Below are 14385 nucleotides of genomic sequence, written 5' to 3'. Positions count from 1 at the left end.
GCAACCTTCAGTCTCGAAAGACTATGGTATAAGCCTACAGCACCCGGTATTCCCAAGCGGTCTCCCATCCAAGTACTAACCAGGCCTGACCCTGCTTAGCTTCCGAGATCAGACAAGATCGGGAGATAGTGTTCAGTATAGGGAGATGGTTGGCAACCTTCAGTCTTGAAAGACTCTGGTAGAAGCCTACAGCACCCGGTATTCCCAGGCGGTCTCCCATCCAAGTACTAACCAGGCCTGACCCTGCTTAGCTTCCGAGATCAGACAAGTTCGGGAGATAGTGTTCAGTATAGGGAGATGGTTGGCAACCTTCAGTCTCGAAAGACTATGGTAGAAGCCTACAGCACCTGGTATTCCCAGGTGGTCTCCCATCCAAGTACTAACCAGGCCTGACCTTGCTTAGCTTCCGAGATCAGACGAGATCGGGCATGTGCAGGGTAACAGTTGCTGTAAGTTCAACTATACAAAGTTCAACTATACAAAGCATTCTTCACAGACATGCTGCCCCTTCCTGGCTGGCTCCCTCCAAGTGTGTCCCTGAAGCAAGCCTAGTGTGGTTTATGTGCTCCCCATCTCATCACCTCTCCCCACCACATGCGCACTGTTGCTTGCGCATCTCTCTCTTTGATTAGCTAGAACATTATTTGTCATTCTTTCAAGGGGACCACTTTGGAGGATGTCACCCACAGAGGCAGCAGCTATGCACAGGGATCACGTCAATTAGAAGAACCCACATCCACTTCCCTCGAAACGCACGCCTTGCAAACATGTGCTGAAACCATGTTCGCCTCCCTTGTCTGAGTACGCATGGACAGAACTGAGGTGTGAGTGATAGTAAAACATAGTATGGAAACCCCCCTTTTAATTCCTTAATGTAAATTGGGTATCTAGTCATTGGTCTGGCTAGAAGGTCACATGTCCTATTTGGAGGGTACCTTTTCCAGCAAAGTAAGTGGGCATGTCCACATTTGCATGTTTGCCTGTTCTTCAGTACCTAGGTTTTTTTTTTAAAAAGGATGCTGGGAGGTTGCAGGTAGAGAATCAACATTCCTCTGGAACTCCACCACCTTTTGTCCTCCACCATGGCCTGGTCCTTGTTTCTCATCACACTTCTCAGTTACTGCTCAGGTAAGGGAAGGGAGGACTACGTTTATACTGGCCGAAAAGGACAAAGGAACATGTGTCCCTTGTGTACCATAGGAAAGTAGGGATGATGTGGGCTTGGGGAGCTGAGGAAATGTGTTGATGACATGGCTCTGTCTTTTTCTTTTGCAAAGGTGTCCATTCACAGGCAACGCTGACCCAACCTGCCTCCCAGTCGGTGTCTCTGGGCCAAACCGTGAAATTCCCCTGCACAAGAAGCAGTGATGGGAGTTGGAACAGTGATTTTCCCTGGTATCAACAGAGAGATGGTCAGGCCCCTCGCTATGTGCACTGCAATGGTTGTAGCAACAGGGGAGAGGGGATAAGAACATAAGAACATAAGAACAGCCCCACTGGATCAGGCCATAGGCCCATCTAGTCCAGCTTCCTGTCTCTCACAGCGGCCCACCAAATGCCCCAGGGAGCACACCAGTTAACAAGAGACCTGCATCCTGGTGCCCTCCCTTGCATCTGGCATTCTGACATAACCCATTCCTAAAATCAGGAGGTTGCGCATACACATCATGGTTTGTACCCCATAATGGATTTTTCCTCCAGAAACTTGTCCAATCCCCTTTTAAAGGCATCCAGGCTAGACGCCATCACCACATCCTGCGACAAGGAGTTCCACAGACCAACCACACGCTGAGTAAAGAAATATTTTCTTTTGTCTGTTCTAACTCTCCCAACACTCAATTTTAGTGGATGTCCCCTGGTTCTGGTGTTATGTGAGAGTGTAAAGAGCATCTCCTAGGCTGAAGAGGCCCAAACGCCGTAGCCTTTCCTCATAAGGAAGGTGCCCCAGTCCTGTAATCATCTTAGTCGCTCTCTTTTGCACCTTCTCCATTTCCACTATGTCTTTTTTGAGATGCGGCAACCAGAACTGGACACAATACTCCAGGTGTGGCCTTACCATAGATTTGTACAACGGCATTATAATATTAGCCGTTTTGTTCTCAATACCCTTCCTAATGATCCCAAGCATAGAACTGGCCTTCTTCACTGCCGCCGCACATTGGGTCGACACTTTCATCGACCTGTCCACCACCACCCCAAGATCTCTCTCCCGATCTGTCACAGATAGCTCAGAACCCATCAGCCTATATCTAAAGTTTTGATTTTTTGCCCCAATGTGCATGACTTTACACTTACTGACATTGAAGCGCATCTGCCATTTTGCTGCCCATTCTGCCAGTCTGGAGAGATCCTTCTGGAGCTCCTCACAATCACTTCTGGTCTTCACCACTCGGAAAAGTTTGGTGTCGTCTGCAAACTTAGCCACTTCACTGCTCAACCCTGTCTCCAGGTCATTTATGAAGAGGTTGAAAAGCACCGGTCCCAGGACAGATCCTTGGGGCACACCGCTTTTCACCTCTCTCCATTGTGAAAATTGCCCATTGACACCCACTCTCTGCTTCCTGGCCTCCAACCAGTTCTCAATCCAGGAGAGGACCTGTCCTCTAATTCCCTGACTGTGGAGTTTTTTCAGTAGCCTTTGGTGAGGGACCGTGTCAAACGCCTTCTGAAAGTCCAGATATATAATGTCCACGGGTTCTCCCGCATCCACATGCCTGTTGACCTTTTCAAAGAATTCTATAAGGTTCGTGAGGCAAGACTTACCCTTACAGAAGCCATGCTGATTCTCCCTCAGCAAGGCCTGTTGAGGTCCACTCCTAAGGCCTTCAGATCCCTCTAGCAGATGTCCTTGTATCACAGCTGTGGTCTTCCTGTAGGGTGCTTTCCTTGCACAAGTTCACCATAGAGGAGATCCTTTGGGATCCGGCCATCATCCATGGCACATGGCTGAAAATTCCTGCACTAGATAGACTGTGTCCTGGGCAGGGGCACCCCAGGTGGTGGTGGGGTGCATCTTCTCCCCAGGCGGGGGGGGGGGTTCACCTTCTCCCCAGGAGGAGGTGTAACTTCTCCCCAGGCAGAGGGACTGCACCTTCTCCCCAGGCAGGGGGTGCATCTTCTCCCCAGGAGGGGGTGTAACTTCTCCCCAGGGGGTGTAACTTCTCCCCAGGCAGGGGGGTGCATCTTCTCCCCAGGCAGGGGGGTGCATCTTCTCCCCAGGAGGGGGTGTAACTTCTCCCCAGGCAGGGGTGTGCATCTTCTCCCCAGGCAAGGGTGTGCATCTTCTCCCCAGGAGGGGGTGTAACTTCTCCCCAGGCAGAGGGACTGCACCTTCTCCCCAGGCAGGGGGTGCATCTTCTCCCCAGGAGGGGGTGTAACTTCTCCCCAGGGGGTGTAACTTCTCCCCAGGCAGGGGGGTGCATCTTCTCCCCAGGCAGGGGGGTGCATCTTCTCCCCAGGAGGGGGTGTAACTTCTCCCCAGGCAGGGGTGTGCATCTTCTCCCCAGGCAAGGGTGTGCATCTTCTCCCCAGGAGGGGGTGTAACTTCTCCCCAGGCAGGGGGGTGCATCTTCTCCCCAGGAAGGGGTGTAACTTCTCCCCAGGCAAGGGTGTGCATCTTCTCCCCAGGAGGGGGTGCATCTTCTCCCCAGGCAGGGGCTGCATCCTCTCCCCAGGCAGGTGGGGCGCCCTGCCCTTGCACATGCCCAAGAGTGCCCCCCCCCCACAGCAGCAGCCTGAGTATCCCAGGAGGAGGGTCTGCCTCCCCTTCCACCACCCCCCAAGAAGAAAAAATTAACCCGGGAGGGAAGCCTCCCGGGGGTCATGCCTTCATTCTCGCCCGCGTCCAGGCGAGACAGGGACCAGCCAACTGCCCCTCCTGGGGGACGGAAAGCGCGCAGCGCCTGGCGGATCATAGGCGTGGACGCCTCACGCTTATGATCCGCTTCGGAGTGCGCGGGGACGGGACTCGAACCGCCGCAATGATTCCCCCCGAAACCATTGCGGCTTGTTCTACCCGCTGAGCCACACGCAGCGGCAGGAGAGCGGCGCGTCCGGCTGCTACTTATACGCGGTGTCCTTACATCGGTGGCCAGTAGAGGGAGGCGAGGACAACCAAGCTGCGCCAAAGAGATACGGAGAGGCGGAGGTGCCACAAGCACTGCACACTTCGGGTTCCCGTGTGACCTCTGCCTGCAGAGGGGGCAGGTGCTCTCACCTGCCGGGACTGAAGGGATCCATCACCCGCAGAGGGGACAGGTGCTCTCACCTGGTTGAACTTAAGGAATTCTCTATTTCAATAGTGCTTCTTTCCCCAGCTAGGAGGGCATGATGGTTCATCCAGCCATTGAACAGCCAAGGTTAGCATGCCAGGGTTCTTCCTTCTCACTTCTGTGGCTTTAACCCACTTTTGCCTGGCCCACAAGTCCATGTATACATTTGGTCGTTGTTGCGTGTATGCAACGTTGGGCAGAAATAGCTTAAGAGCAGTGGGGGTGCAGCCCACAGTACCTCCTTCAATATGATACCAAAGTCCAACAAGCATCAAGGCTCCAGGGTGCCCAGTTGTTTTTCTGGCTCTAATTATTCCTCCTCCCCCCCCCTCAAAAAATGGTTATTTGAATATCATCAACATCCAGGCTGAAGATGAGACCATTTCTTTGCTGCTTCGTATAGCAGTGGCAGTGGGTTCCACAGGGTGCAGTCCTAAGAGGAACTCAGACAAAAAAAAAAAAAAAAACAGTGCAGAAAGAAAAGACGGGTTATCTTTATCATGATTTCTTTTATTTTCACAAATATTGCTGTACTGTTTTTGAGTTTTTAGCCCCCCCCCCCAAAAAAAAAGTCATAAAGTCATTATAATGCACACAATAAAGGTTACACCAGTGGTTCTTACACATTTAGCACAAGGACCCACTTCTTATAATGAGAACCTGTCAGGACCCATCGGAAGTGACGTCCTGGCGGGAAGTGACATAATCAAGCAGGAAAATTTGTAACAATCCTAGGCTGCAATCCTACCCACACTTACCCAGGAGTAAGTCCCATTTACTATCATTGTTAAAAAATAATATACATAGTAGCTTGTTAAAAGTACAGGTCTGTCACATTTTCCCACATACCATGGTAGCATCGAGTCTAATATATTAAAAATAAAATATGGGGACCCGCCTGAAATTGGCTCGCAACCCACCTAGTGGGTCCCAATCCACAGTTTGAGAAACACTGGGTTACACTGTTGCCAGTCAAGGAGTTGGTGGCACTGTCAGAATGGCCCAAAAAGTAAAGACACCAAGGTGACTCCCAGAAGCACAACATATTAAAAACAGATTAAAAACATAATTTAACAGCAAATAAAAACATATTAAAACACATTAACAGATACCATAAAAACAGTAGCCAGATAAAAGTCAGCTAAAAAGAGCAAAACACAGCAAATAATAGAGGAATCAGGCCTGTAAAAATACTAAAAGATATAGAAAAGATGTTAAAAAGGCCATGAACTCAGAAGGCTTGTTTAAACAGAAGGGTCTTCAGGCCTCGCCGAAAAGTCTCAAGAGAGGGAGCCATTCTCAAGTCAAGGGGAAGGGAGTTCCATAACGTTGGTGCCACTACTGAGAAGGCCCTATTTCTTGCCGTCGCCCCACGTACCTCCTTATATTAGCAATGACAGTGGCTTTGCGTCACCCACTGGGGTGCAGCCAAAAGACAGAGACAGAATCATCTCTTGATGGAAGGAAGGAGAGTCCTTGCTCTCTCGGCACTCGCTCTTGTTTCATAAAGCACTTTCAGAACATCTCTCAGGGCAGAATGAGGGGCAGGGCGCATGAAATGCACAGCCCAAGTCAAACTCTCAATGTGTCACCAGCGATCATATCTGTGGACACAGGCTCCCATCAAGCTCCTGTGAGCTCCAGTCAAGCATCCCCGCACTTCTGCCTCCATGGATGTCCCCTGCCTTGACTCCATGTGCCTGAGGAAGGGGCCTGCAGTCTGTGGAAGCATCTGCTGGAATGAAGGGCTTTGCCTCCAGGTGCTGTAACAGCCTTGCTTGGTTTCTGCTTTCATTTTGATAGGCGACATTCCAAACAGTGCTGGGGGGATATGGGAAGGGGAAGCCTCTTTCTAGAACTTGTGGGCTTGCCTCAGATTCCAAAGCAATAGCAAGAGTTCGTCCCATTCCCCCATTTGTAGCTCATTCATAGGGTCCAGGTCATCATCAAGGTCCAGGGAAGGCAGATGCATAAGAAGCAATTTGGTTGGCAACCTTCAGTCTCGAAAGACTATGGTATAAGCCTACAGCACCTGGTATTCCCAGGCGGTCTCCCATCCAAGTACTAACCAGGCCTGACCCTGCTTAGCTTCCAAGATCAGACAAGATTGGGAGATAGTGTTCAGTATAGAGAGATGGCTGGCAACCTTCAGTCTGGAAAGACTATGGTATAAGCCTACAGCACCCGGTATTCCCAGGCGGTCTCCCATCCAAGTACTAACCAGGCCTGACCCTGCTAAGCATCCGAGATCAGATGAGATCAGGCATATGCAGGGTAACAGTTGCTGCAAAGCAATTTAGACCTTGTGATCTTCCCATGTTCACAGTCCTCAGCTGTTTTGGATCCCTGTACATACCACAACCCTGTACGCATCAACCCGGACTGTTCATTGGAAGGACAAATGCTGAAGCTGAAATACTTTGGTCATCTCATGAGAAGGGAGTACTCCTTAGAAAAAGACCCTGATGCTGGGAAAAATTGAAGGCCGAAAGAGAAGGGGGACAGCAGAGGATGGGATGCTTAGATAGTGTCATGGAGGCAATGAACATGAATTTGGACCAGCTCTGGAAGTTAGTGGTAGATGGGGGGAGGGGGGGGCTGGCGTGCTGTGGTCCATGGGTTCACACAGAGATGGACATGACCGAATGACTGAACAACCAGGACACGCACCACAAATCCAAACAAAAATATTATTTGCACCTGCACCAGAAGTGTCAGTGGTTCTTTCGTTATCAACAGTAATGGCCTTTTCAGTGCTCCATAAGCAGGCAAACCCCAAAGTGGTCCCTGCCTTTGTCCTGGAGGGGGAGATGGTGCTCCACTTTGGTGGAATTCAGATATCACAAGGAGTGCTTGAATGTCCAAGCCACTGTGATTGACGGGCTTCAGGTCAATATTCTTTGCAAACAAGTCCTTCCAGCACAAAGACCAGCCAGCCCTCTGTAAGTGTGCTCCCTAGACCCCCCCATCTCATTAACACCCCCCCAAGTAAATGTGTTCTGCTGATTGCCTCCCTCTTTGAGTGGGTAGAGCATGATCTTTTCAATCTTTTGAGGGTGCCACTTTTGAGAGCGTCACTCCTGCCACCAGAGACAGCAGCTGTGGACAGGAATCGGGTATCAATTAGACTATGGCGTGGCTTGAACCCACATGCACATCCCTGAACGCATGTGCCGTGAAGCATGTGCTGAAGGCACTTTCCCCATCCTTGCTTAAAATCCGATAACTGCCATTACTCTCCAGGTCATTTCTGAAAGCACATTTTGCTTTAAGGTAGCATGATATGATGCTGGAAGGGTCAGGAGAGGGGCTGCCAGCAACCACTCGCTGATCCAGGGCAGCAGCACCTAGTGGTTAGCGTGCTCACTGCCCTCTTCTGCCCCCTCTTTCGACATGGAGCTTACTGGGGAAAAGCCTTGGTTGATGGAATCTGCTGCCACCAGCCCGGGAGAACAAGCTATCCAGAGGGTCTCCCTAGGCATAAACCCCCTTTTACAACAATGCTGAACCTCAGGGGTCTCTATCAAAATCACTTCTTTATTCATTTTTATTTATTAGTTTTATACTCCGCCTTTTTCCCCTGAAGGGCAGCCAAGGTGGCTAACAATCAATACTTTAAAATACAGACTTTCACAGTAGCACTTGCAGAGTGAGGACACGTGGGGATCCGTGGAACGTCCCTTACCGTGTGGGAGTCAGGCACACACTAAATAACATGTTTTAAAAGTCCAGTAAAGTCACCTGGAGGTAAGTCTCATTCAAATCGAGGGGATGATTTCTCATTAGTTATGGATAGAACTGAGCTGTGAGTGATGGTGAGATGATGTAGTAGGGAAAATGACCCCCCTTTAATTATGCAAATTGGATGTCTGATCATTGGTAACGTCCTTTATGGATGAGTGCCACTTCCAGCAAAGTAGGTTTGTTTATATTTGCATGACTGCTTGTTCTTAAGTACCTGGGGGACTTAAAAAGGAGGCTAGAAGGTTGTAGGGACAGATCCAATCTTCCTGTGGATTTCATCCTCCTTTTGCCTTTCACCATGTCCTGGGCCCTGTTTCTCCTCTCACTTCTCAGCTTCTGCTCAGGTAAGGACAGGGAGGACTCTGTTGACATTGGCTCAAGTGCTGGCAACCAAGCAATGCGTGTTCCTTGCCTGTCACAGAAAAATGGGTCTTTGGTGGTAAGACATGGCTCTATCTTTTTCTTTTGCAAAGGTATACGTTCACAGCAGGTGACTCAACCTCCCTCCCAGTCCGTGTCTCTGGGACAGACGGTGAAACTCTCTTGCACGAGAAGCAGCAGTGGGAGCTGGAACTCCTACTTTCCCTGGTATCAACAGAGAGCTGGACAGGCCCCCCGCTTTGTGCACTGTAATGGTTGCAACAGAGGAGAAGGGATCCCAGATCGATTCACTGCCTCTGCCTCTGGGACCAGTGGCTATTTAACCATCACCAACGCCCAACCTGAAGACGAGGCCGATTATTACTGTGCTGAGTGGTACGGCACTGGTAGCATGTTCCACAGTGATACAAACTAATGAGGAACTGAGACAAAAACCTTCACTCTTCCTCCCCAGGGTTGGAACCTGAAGGCTCTTGAAAGGGCCTCAATTGCTTGACTCATAGACTCATATTGCTGGACGGAAATGTTGGGATCTCAGGGGATGTGCTGGAGTCAAGGCTTAGAAGAGGGGGTAAATTGTACCGGGACCCAGGCTCAGAAAGGGGGCCCAGGAGCCAAAGGAGGGGGCCCAGAAAGGTCCTGGGATCTTACATTTTCCAATCTCACCCAGACTCAGTGTCCGCACGGGATGCACATGGCACATGGGGGCAAGAACTGCCAGAAGTCACATATACCAGGCCCAGGAATGCATGCATTCCTTAACATCTGGGAGGAAGCTGGCCTGCTCCAGGAGCTCTTTGGCTTGTGGATCTGCTTGCTGTGAAGGAGTGGGTGGGAGCTCAGGGACACAGCTGCAGGGCTGCAGCTGCTGCAGAAGTGTTGTCCCCCCCATTGCCCCCCCAGTCTGTTTCACCCCCTCCCTCTTTGGGAAGGGGCCCCAAAGAAACTCTGTACCTCCTGATAGAACTCCTCTTGGAGGTCCTGGCTAGAATCACTTGCTGAAGTGGATCTTGCCTCGGAAACTTGTGTCAATCCGTTTGATTTCACGATGGAAGAAACACAGGATATAAAAATAATATGGATAAGTTGACATGATAGGCCGTGTCGATCCACCTTGTCCTGCCGGGCAGGTCCACCCCATGCTGACCCACAGGGATCCGCTAGACTGTGTTCTGAACAGGGGAAACTTAGACTGGCTCAGATCATTTGTTGCTCTAATTCAGGATCATCTCCACCAAGGTACAGCAACTCTACAGACCTTCAGTAGGTTCTTCCTGCCCTTTCTGCAGATGTTGCATTGAAAACAGGTTCCCCCAGTCACACTATCAGTGGGCCACAGCTCCCCACTGCAAGAATGGTCCCGCTTCTCCCCAGTGCATGATGGGCTTATGTAGGCATTAAACCCACGAGCTCTCGCATCTGCTCATACGCATAGAGGTCAGAAGGGAAGGTTTCGAGGGGAACACATTTTTCCAGAGTCATCTCAGATGGGATGTGAAAATCAAAATAAGCCAACCTGTTCATGGGGTCAACTGAAAGCTTGGTGGGAGTGTCTGTCAAATAGATACTGCCTACCTGATGCTTCCACTGTTCAGCTGTGAACCTGGACCCTGTGCTGACCAGGGGCATGGGATCACAATATACACCCCCCCCCCTGGAAGAATACAAGGACATCTGCAAGAGGGATCTGAAGGCCTTAGGAGTGGACCTCAACAGGTGGGAAACCCTGGCCTCTGAGCGGCCCGCTTGGAGGCAGGCTGTGCAGCATGGCCTTTCCCAGTTTGAAGAGACACTTGGCCAACAGTCTGAGGCAAAGAGGCAAAGAAGGAAGGCCCACAGCCAGGGAGACAGACCAGGGACAGACTGCACTTGCTCCCAGTGTGGAAGGGATTGTCACTCCCGAATCGGCCTTTTCAGCCACACCAGACGCTGTTCCAGAACCACCTTTCAGAGCACAATACCATAGTCTTTCAAGACTGAAGGTTGCCAACTGAAGAAGAGCCTTGCGCGACATCCACTGGCACTCTTAAAGACTTCTTAGGCCTCTGGAGGGCTGTTAACAGTATTTCTGGTTTCCTGAAAACCGCAATTACTGTTTAACAGCCCTCCAGAGTCCTCAGAAGGCTTTAGGAGCACCGGTGGATGCAGCGCAGGACCTCCCCAGGGCTCGGAAGGGCTCAGGAGGACAGACAAGGGTGGCAGCAGTGGTGTGGTGGGTGGAGGTGGTGCCGCCCCCATAGGCACCAAAGGCATGATGTTCCGGGGCTTTTGCCCCCTGAGTCCCCCTCCCCCACCAGGACCGCCTCTGCCAGTGTTCCTCTTTCTCCTCCACTCCCTGGATGGGAAAAGGAGGCAAAAATGTCTCAGTCTCAGTTGGAGACTGAGAGGAACAGAGGCTGGCACATCTTGGGGTAAGGTGGCATCAAATGGCATGCTGCTTTAGGCATCAGGAGATCTGGTAGAAGCAGGATATTGTTCAGCCAATAGGTGGGAACCAATTTGCATGTCTGGCAGTTCTTCACCACCTTTGGGTTTAAACTGGGAGGAGAGCATCCTAGCTAGAGAGACACCTTTTCCTCCAGAACTTGTTCCTTTTGCCTTCCACCATGGCCTGGGTCCTCCTTCTCCTCACACTTCTCAGTTGCTGCTCAGGTAAGGGCTGGAGGACTCTCATTGTTCTATGTGCTGACAACAGAGTGACGCATGTTCTGTATGCATTCTAGAGAGATGGGGATTTGGTGGAAATTGAGAGCATACAATAAAAAACTTTGACTTTGTCTTTTGCAAAGGTGTCAACTCACAGCTAACGTTGATGCAACAGGCCTCTGAGTCCGCGTCTCTGGGACAAACAGTGAAACTCCCCTGCACAAGAAGCAGCGATGGTGGTTGGGATGGCCATTTCCGCTGGCTGCAGCAGAGACCTGGACAGGTTCCTCGCTTTGTGCACTGCAATGGTTGCAGCAAAGGAGCGGGAATCCCCGATCGGTACACAGCCTCTGCCTCTGGGACCACTGGCTATTTGACCATCACCAACCTCCAGGCTGAAGATGAGGCTGATTACTACTGTTTTCACTGGTACACCACAGGCAGCATGTCCCACAGTGGTACAGTCTAATGGGGAACTGAGACAAAAACCTTCTGTCCCCTTCACCGCATTTGAGGAACTGAGAATCCTCAAAGCACTTAATTTTAACTGTGTCTATCCTCTCCAGTGATAGATTTGAAGAAAGGGCCTAGCCAGAGGGGCACATGATAGAGCAAACCTTCTCCACCCAGTCAGGTCTTGCTCTGGTCAATGCTTTGATGACTGCACAAGCGCACTTTTTTGGCCTGAAAAACCATGATGGAAAAGGGCAGGATTTATTGAATATTAGAGTCAGACCATCTGGCCCCATTCCCCCCTCCAAGTTCAGAGAAGGACACCCCCCCAATACAAAGAATGCAGAGTATGTCAATGAACCCCAAAGTGGTTCGAGTGATTGCAGATTACAAGGATGCTTCCCAGATAGTACCTGCAGAGATGTAGTGTTGTTTTGTTGATGCGCATTGCCCTAAAACATGGAATGCACTTTAAGAGAGTCTTTGGGGGGATGGGTATTGCTAGACTGACAGGGACACACAGATTTAGATTCATGGATTGGATTATCAGGAGATTCCAGAGAGCCTGCTGCACCCTGGGAAAGGACCAAAAGAGAAAGGGAGGACATGATGCAGAGGAACTGGCTACAAGGGAGATGACGACATGATGTCACTATATCTGCCTTGGGTCTGCAGGGGGAGACCATAGACCAGGTTCACCACAATGCTTGGAATCATTAAATTATCTCAAGGAGAAAGATCTCCTACTTAATGGGGCAGGGCAAGAAATCCAGACTATTTAGTGATGTACGCGTAGCATTTCTGGAATGGAAAGGGGAGGTTCGTCCAATAGCTCTTGAAGACAATGAGGAAGCAGAGTATTTGCACAACAGGGTGGACCACACGTCCTGGAGGCTCTTAAGACAGAGAGAGAGGGTGCTGTCCACTGTGACACTGTTCCAGGACAAATTTCCCATCATGCCTTGGGTGATGCTTCTCCTCCTGCTTCTGACTTGCTGCTCAGGTGAGAGGATGACGTGTTAATAGATAGCTTTGAAGCAGATTTCAGGATCCTCATTCTAATGAATTTTTAAAAGCGATAAATCCACGTTCAATCTCCTTGATGCACCAGATTGAACGTGGAATGCGGACACACCAGGCGCCCTTGCTGTACGTTGGCTTCTGTCTTTGTTCCCAGGGGCCCACTGCTACGTGACTCTGACTCAGCCTCCATCCCAGTCTGTGGGTCTGGGGAGCTCAGCGAGACTCACTTGCAGCCTGAGCAGCGAGCATCAGAACTATGCTGTCGAGTGGTGCCAGCAGAGGGAGGGGCAGGCACCGCGGCTCCTGCTGTACAAAGAAACCAGCAGAGCCAGCGGGATCCCAGATCGGTTCTCCGGTTCCAAGTCTGGAGGCGAGCGCTTTTTAAACATCGCCAACGTCCAGGCCGAGGATGAGGCCACATACTACTGTGGTGAAGGGGAAGGTGTGTACCCACAGTGATGCAGTCTGCAGGGCAGCTAATGCAAAAGCTTCTACACCAAAAAAGGAAGGAGAGAAAGTGTTTGTTCTGCAGACGGTTTCAGAAAGTCTTTTCAGAGATGCCCTCAGCAGCTGGAGAGGAAAGCAAGTCATGATCTCAGTCAACCATTCAAAAAAACTCCCTTGGGGCCTCTGTAGCTGCACCTGTGGACAGGATGCTCTCTTTAGGACCCAGCAATGTGGCAGATCTTATCTGCAGCAAATCCCTGGTCTGATCAGTCTGCAATTGCTTCCTCACTGGCACAGGGACAGCATGAGGAAAGCGGGATGGGCATGAGATTCTGCCTTCAACAAAAGCATGACAGAAATGGGAGTTGATTGTTATATTTTCAACCCCTGCTAACTGGTTGAGAGGCACTTTTTCAAGTGGGTGCTCCTCTTTTATTTAGCAGGGGGAGAGTAACTGGCCCACCTCACCCTAGAGGTGACTTTTCTAGTGGCTGTCTGCTGGTGTTGCATCTTTTTAGATTGTGAGCCCTTTTGGGACAGGGAGCCATTAGATATTTGATTTTCTCTGTAAACCGCTTTGTGAACTTTTTGTTGAAAAGCGGTATATAAATACTGTTGTTGTGGTTATATTTTGAGGGAAGGGGGTAACCTGATCCCTACCAGAATCATACAGGCATCTATGGGTTCATTATTCACTTTAGCAAAGAAGAAAACTGCGAAACTGTTCCAGGACGCCAACTGTTCAAATTCCCCATCATGTCTTGGGTGACGCTTCTCCTTCTGCTTCTGACTTGCTGCTCAGGTGAGAGGATGACGTGTTAATAGACAGCTTTGAAGCAGATTTCAGGATCCTCCTTCTAATGATTTTTTAAAGGAGATAAATCCACGTTCATTCTCCTTGATGCACCAGATTGAACGTAGAATGTGGACACACCAGGTGCCCTTGCTGTCTGTTGGCTTCTGTCTTTGTTCCCAGGGGCCCACTGCTACGCGACTCTGACTCAGCCTCCGTCCCAGTTTGTGGCTCTGGGGAACTCAGCGAGACTCACTTGCAGCCTGAACTATGCTGTCGAGTGGAACCAGCAGAGGGAGGGGCAGGCATCTGTACACAGATAGCAACAGAGCCTGCGGGATCCCAGATCGGATCTCCGGTTCCAAGCCCAGAGACGAGCACTATTTAAACATCGCCAACGTCCAGGCCGAGGATGAGGCCACGTACTACTGTGGTGAAGATGAAGGCAAGGGTAGTAGTTATATGTAGCCCACAGTGATGCAGTCTGAAGGGGACCTAATTAAAAACATCTCATCAGGAAGGAAGGAAGGAAAGTCTTTGATCAGTAGCTGGTTTCAGAAAGCATTTTCAGAGATGCTCTCAAACTGGCGTGAGATGAAAGCAAGTCATGGCCTCAGTCAACCATTC

General features: G+C 50.3%; 4 pseudogenes; all 4 read right to left on the bottom strand.

Annotated features, from left to right (window-relative positions):
* Positions 1–31: 31 nt before the first annotated feature.
* Positions 32–154, bottom strand: LOC136634892 (5S ribosomal RNA; annotated as a pseudogene).
* A 181-nt stretch (positions 155–335) lies between these two features.
* On the bottom strand, positions 336–455 carry LOC136634852 (5S ribosomal RNA; annotated as a pseudogene).
* Positions 456–6291: 5836 nt separating this feature from the next.
* On the bottom strand, positions 6292–6414 carry LOC136635004 (5S ribosomal RNA; annotated as a pseudogene).
* A 29-nt stretch (positions 6415–6443) lies between these two features.
* Positions 6444–6563, bottom strand: LOC136634773 (5S ribosomal RNA; annotated as a pseudogene).
* Between the last annotated feature and the right edge of the window lie 7822 nt (positions 6564–14385).

This window comes from Tiliqua scincoides, chromosome 14 (genome assembly GCF_035046505.1).
Source record: "Tiliqua scincoides isolate rTilSci1 chromosome 14, rTilSci1.hap2, whole genome shotgun sequence".
NCBI lineage: Eukaryota > Metazoa > Chordata > Lepidosauria > Squamata > Scincidae > Tiliqua > Tiliqua scincoides.
The sequence above is the reverse complement of the archived record's forward strand: the minus strand, read 5'-3'. Positions and strand labels throughout refer to the sequence as shown.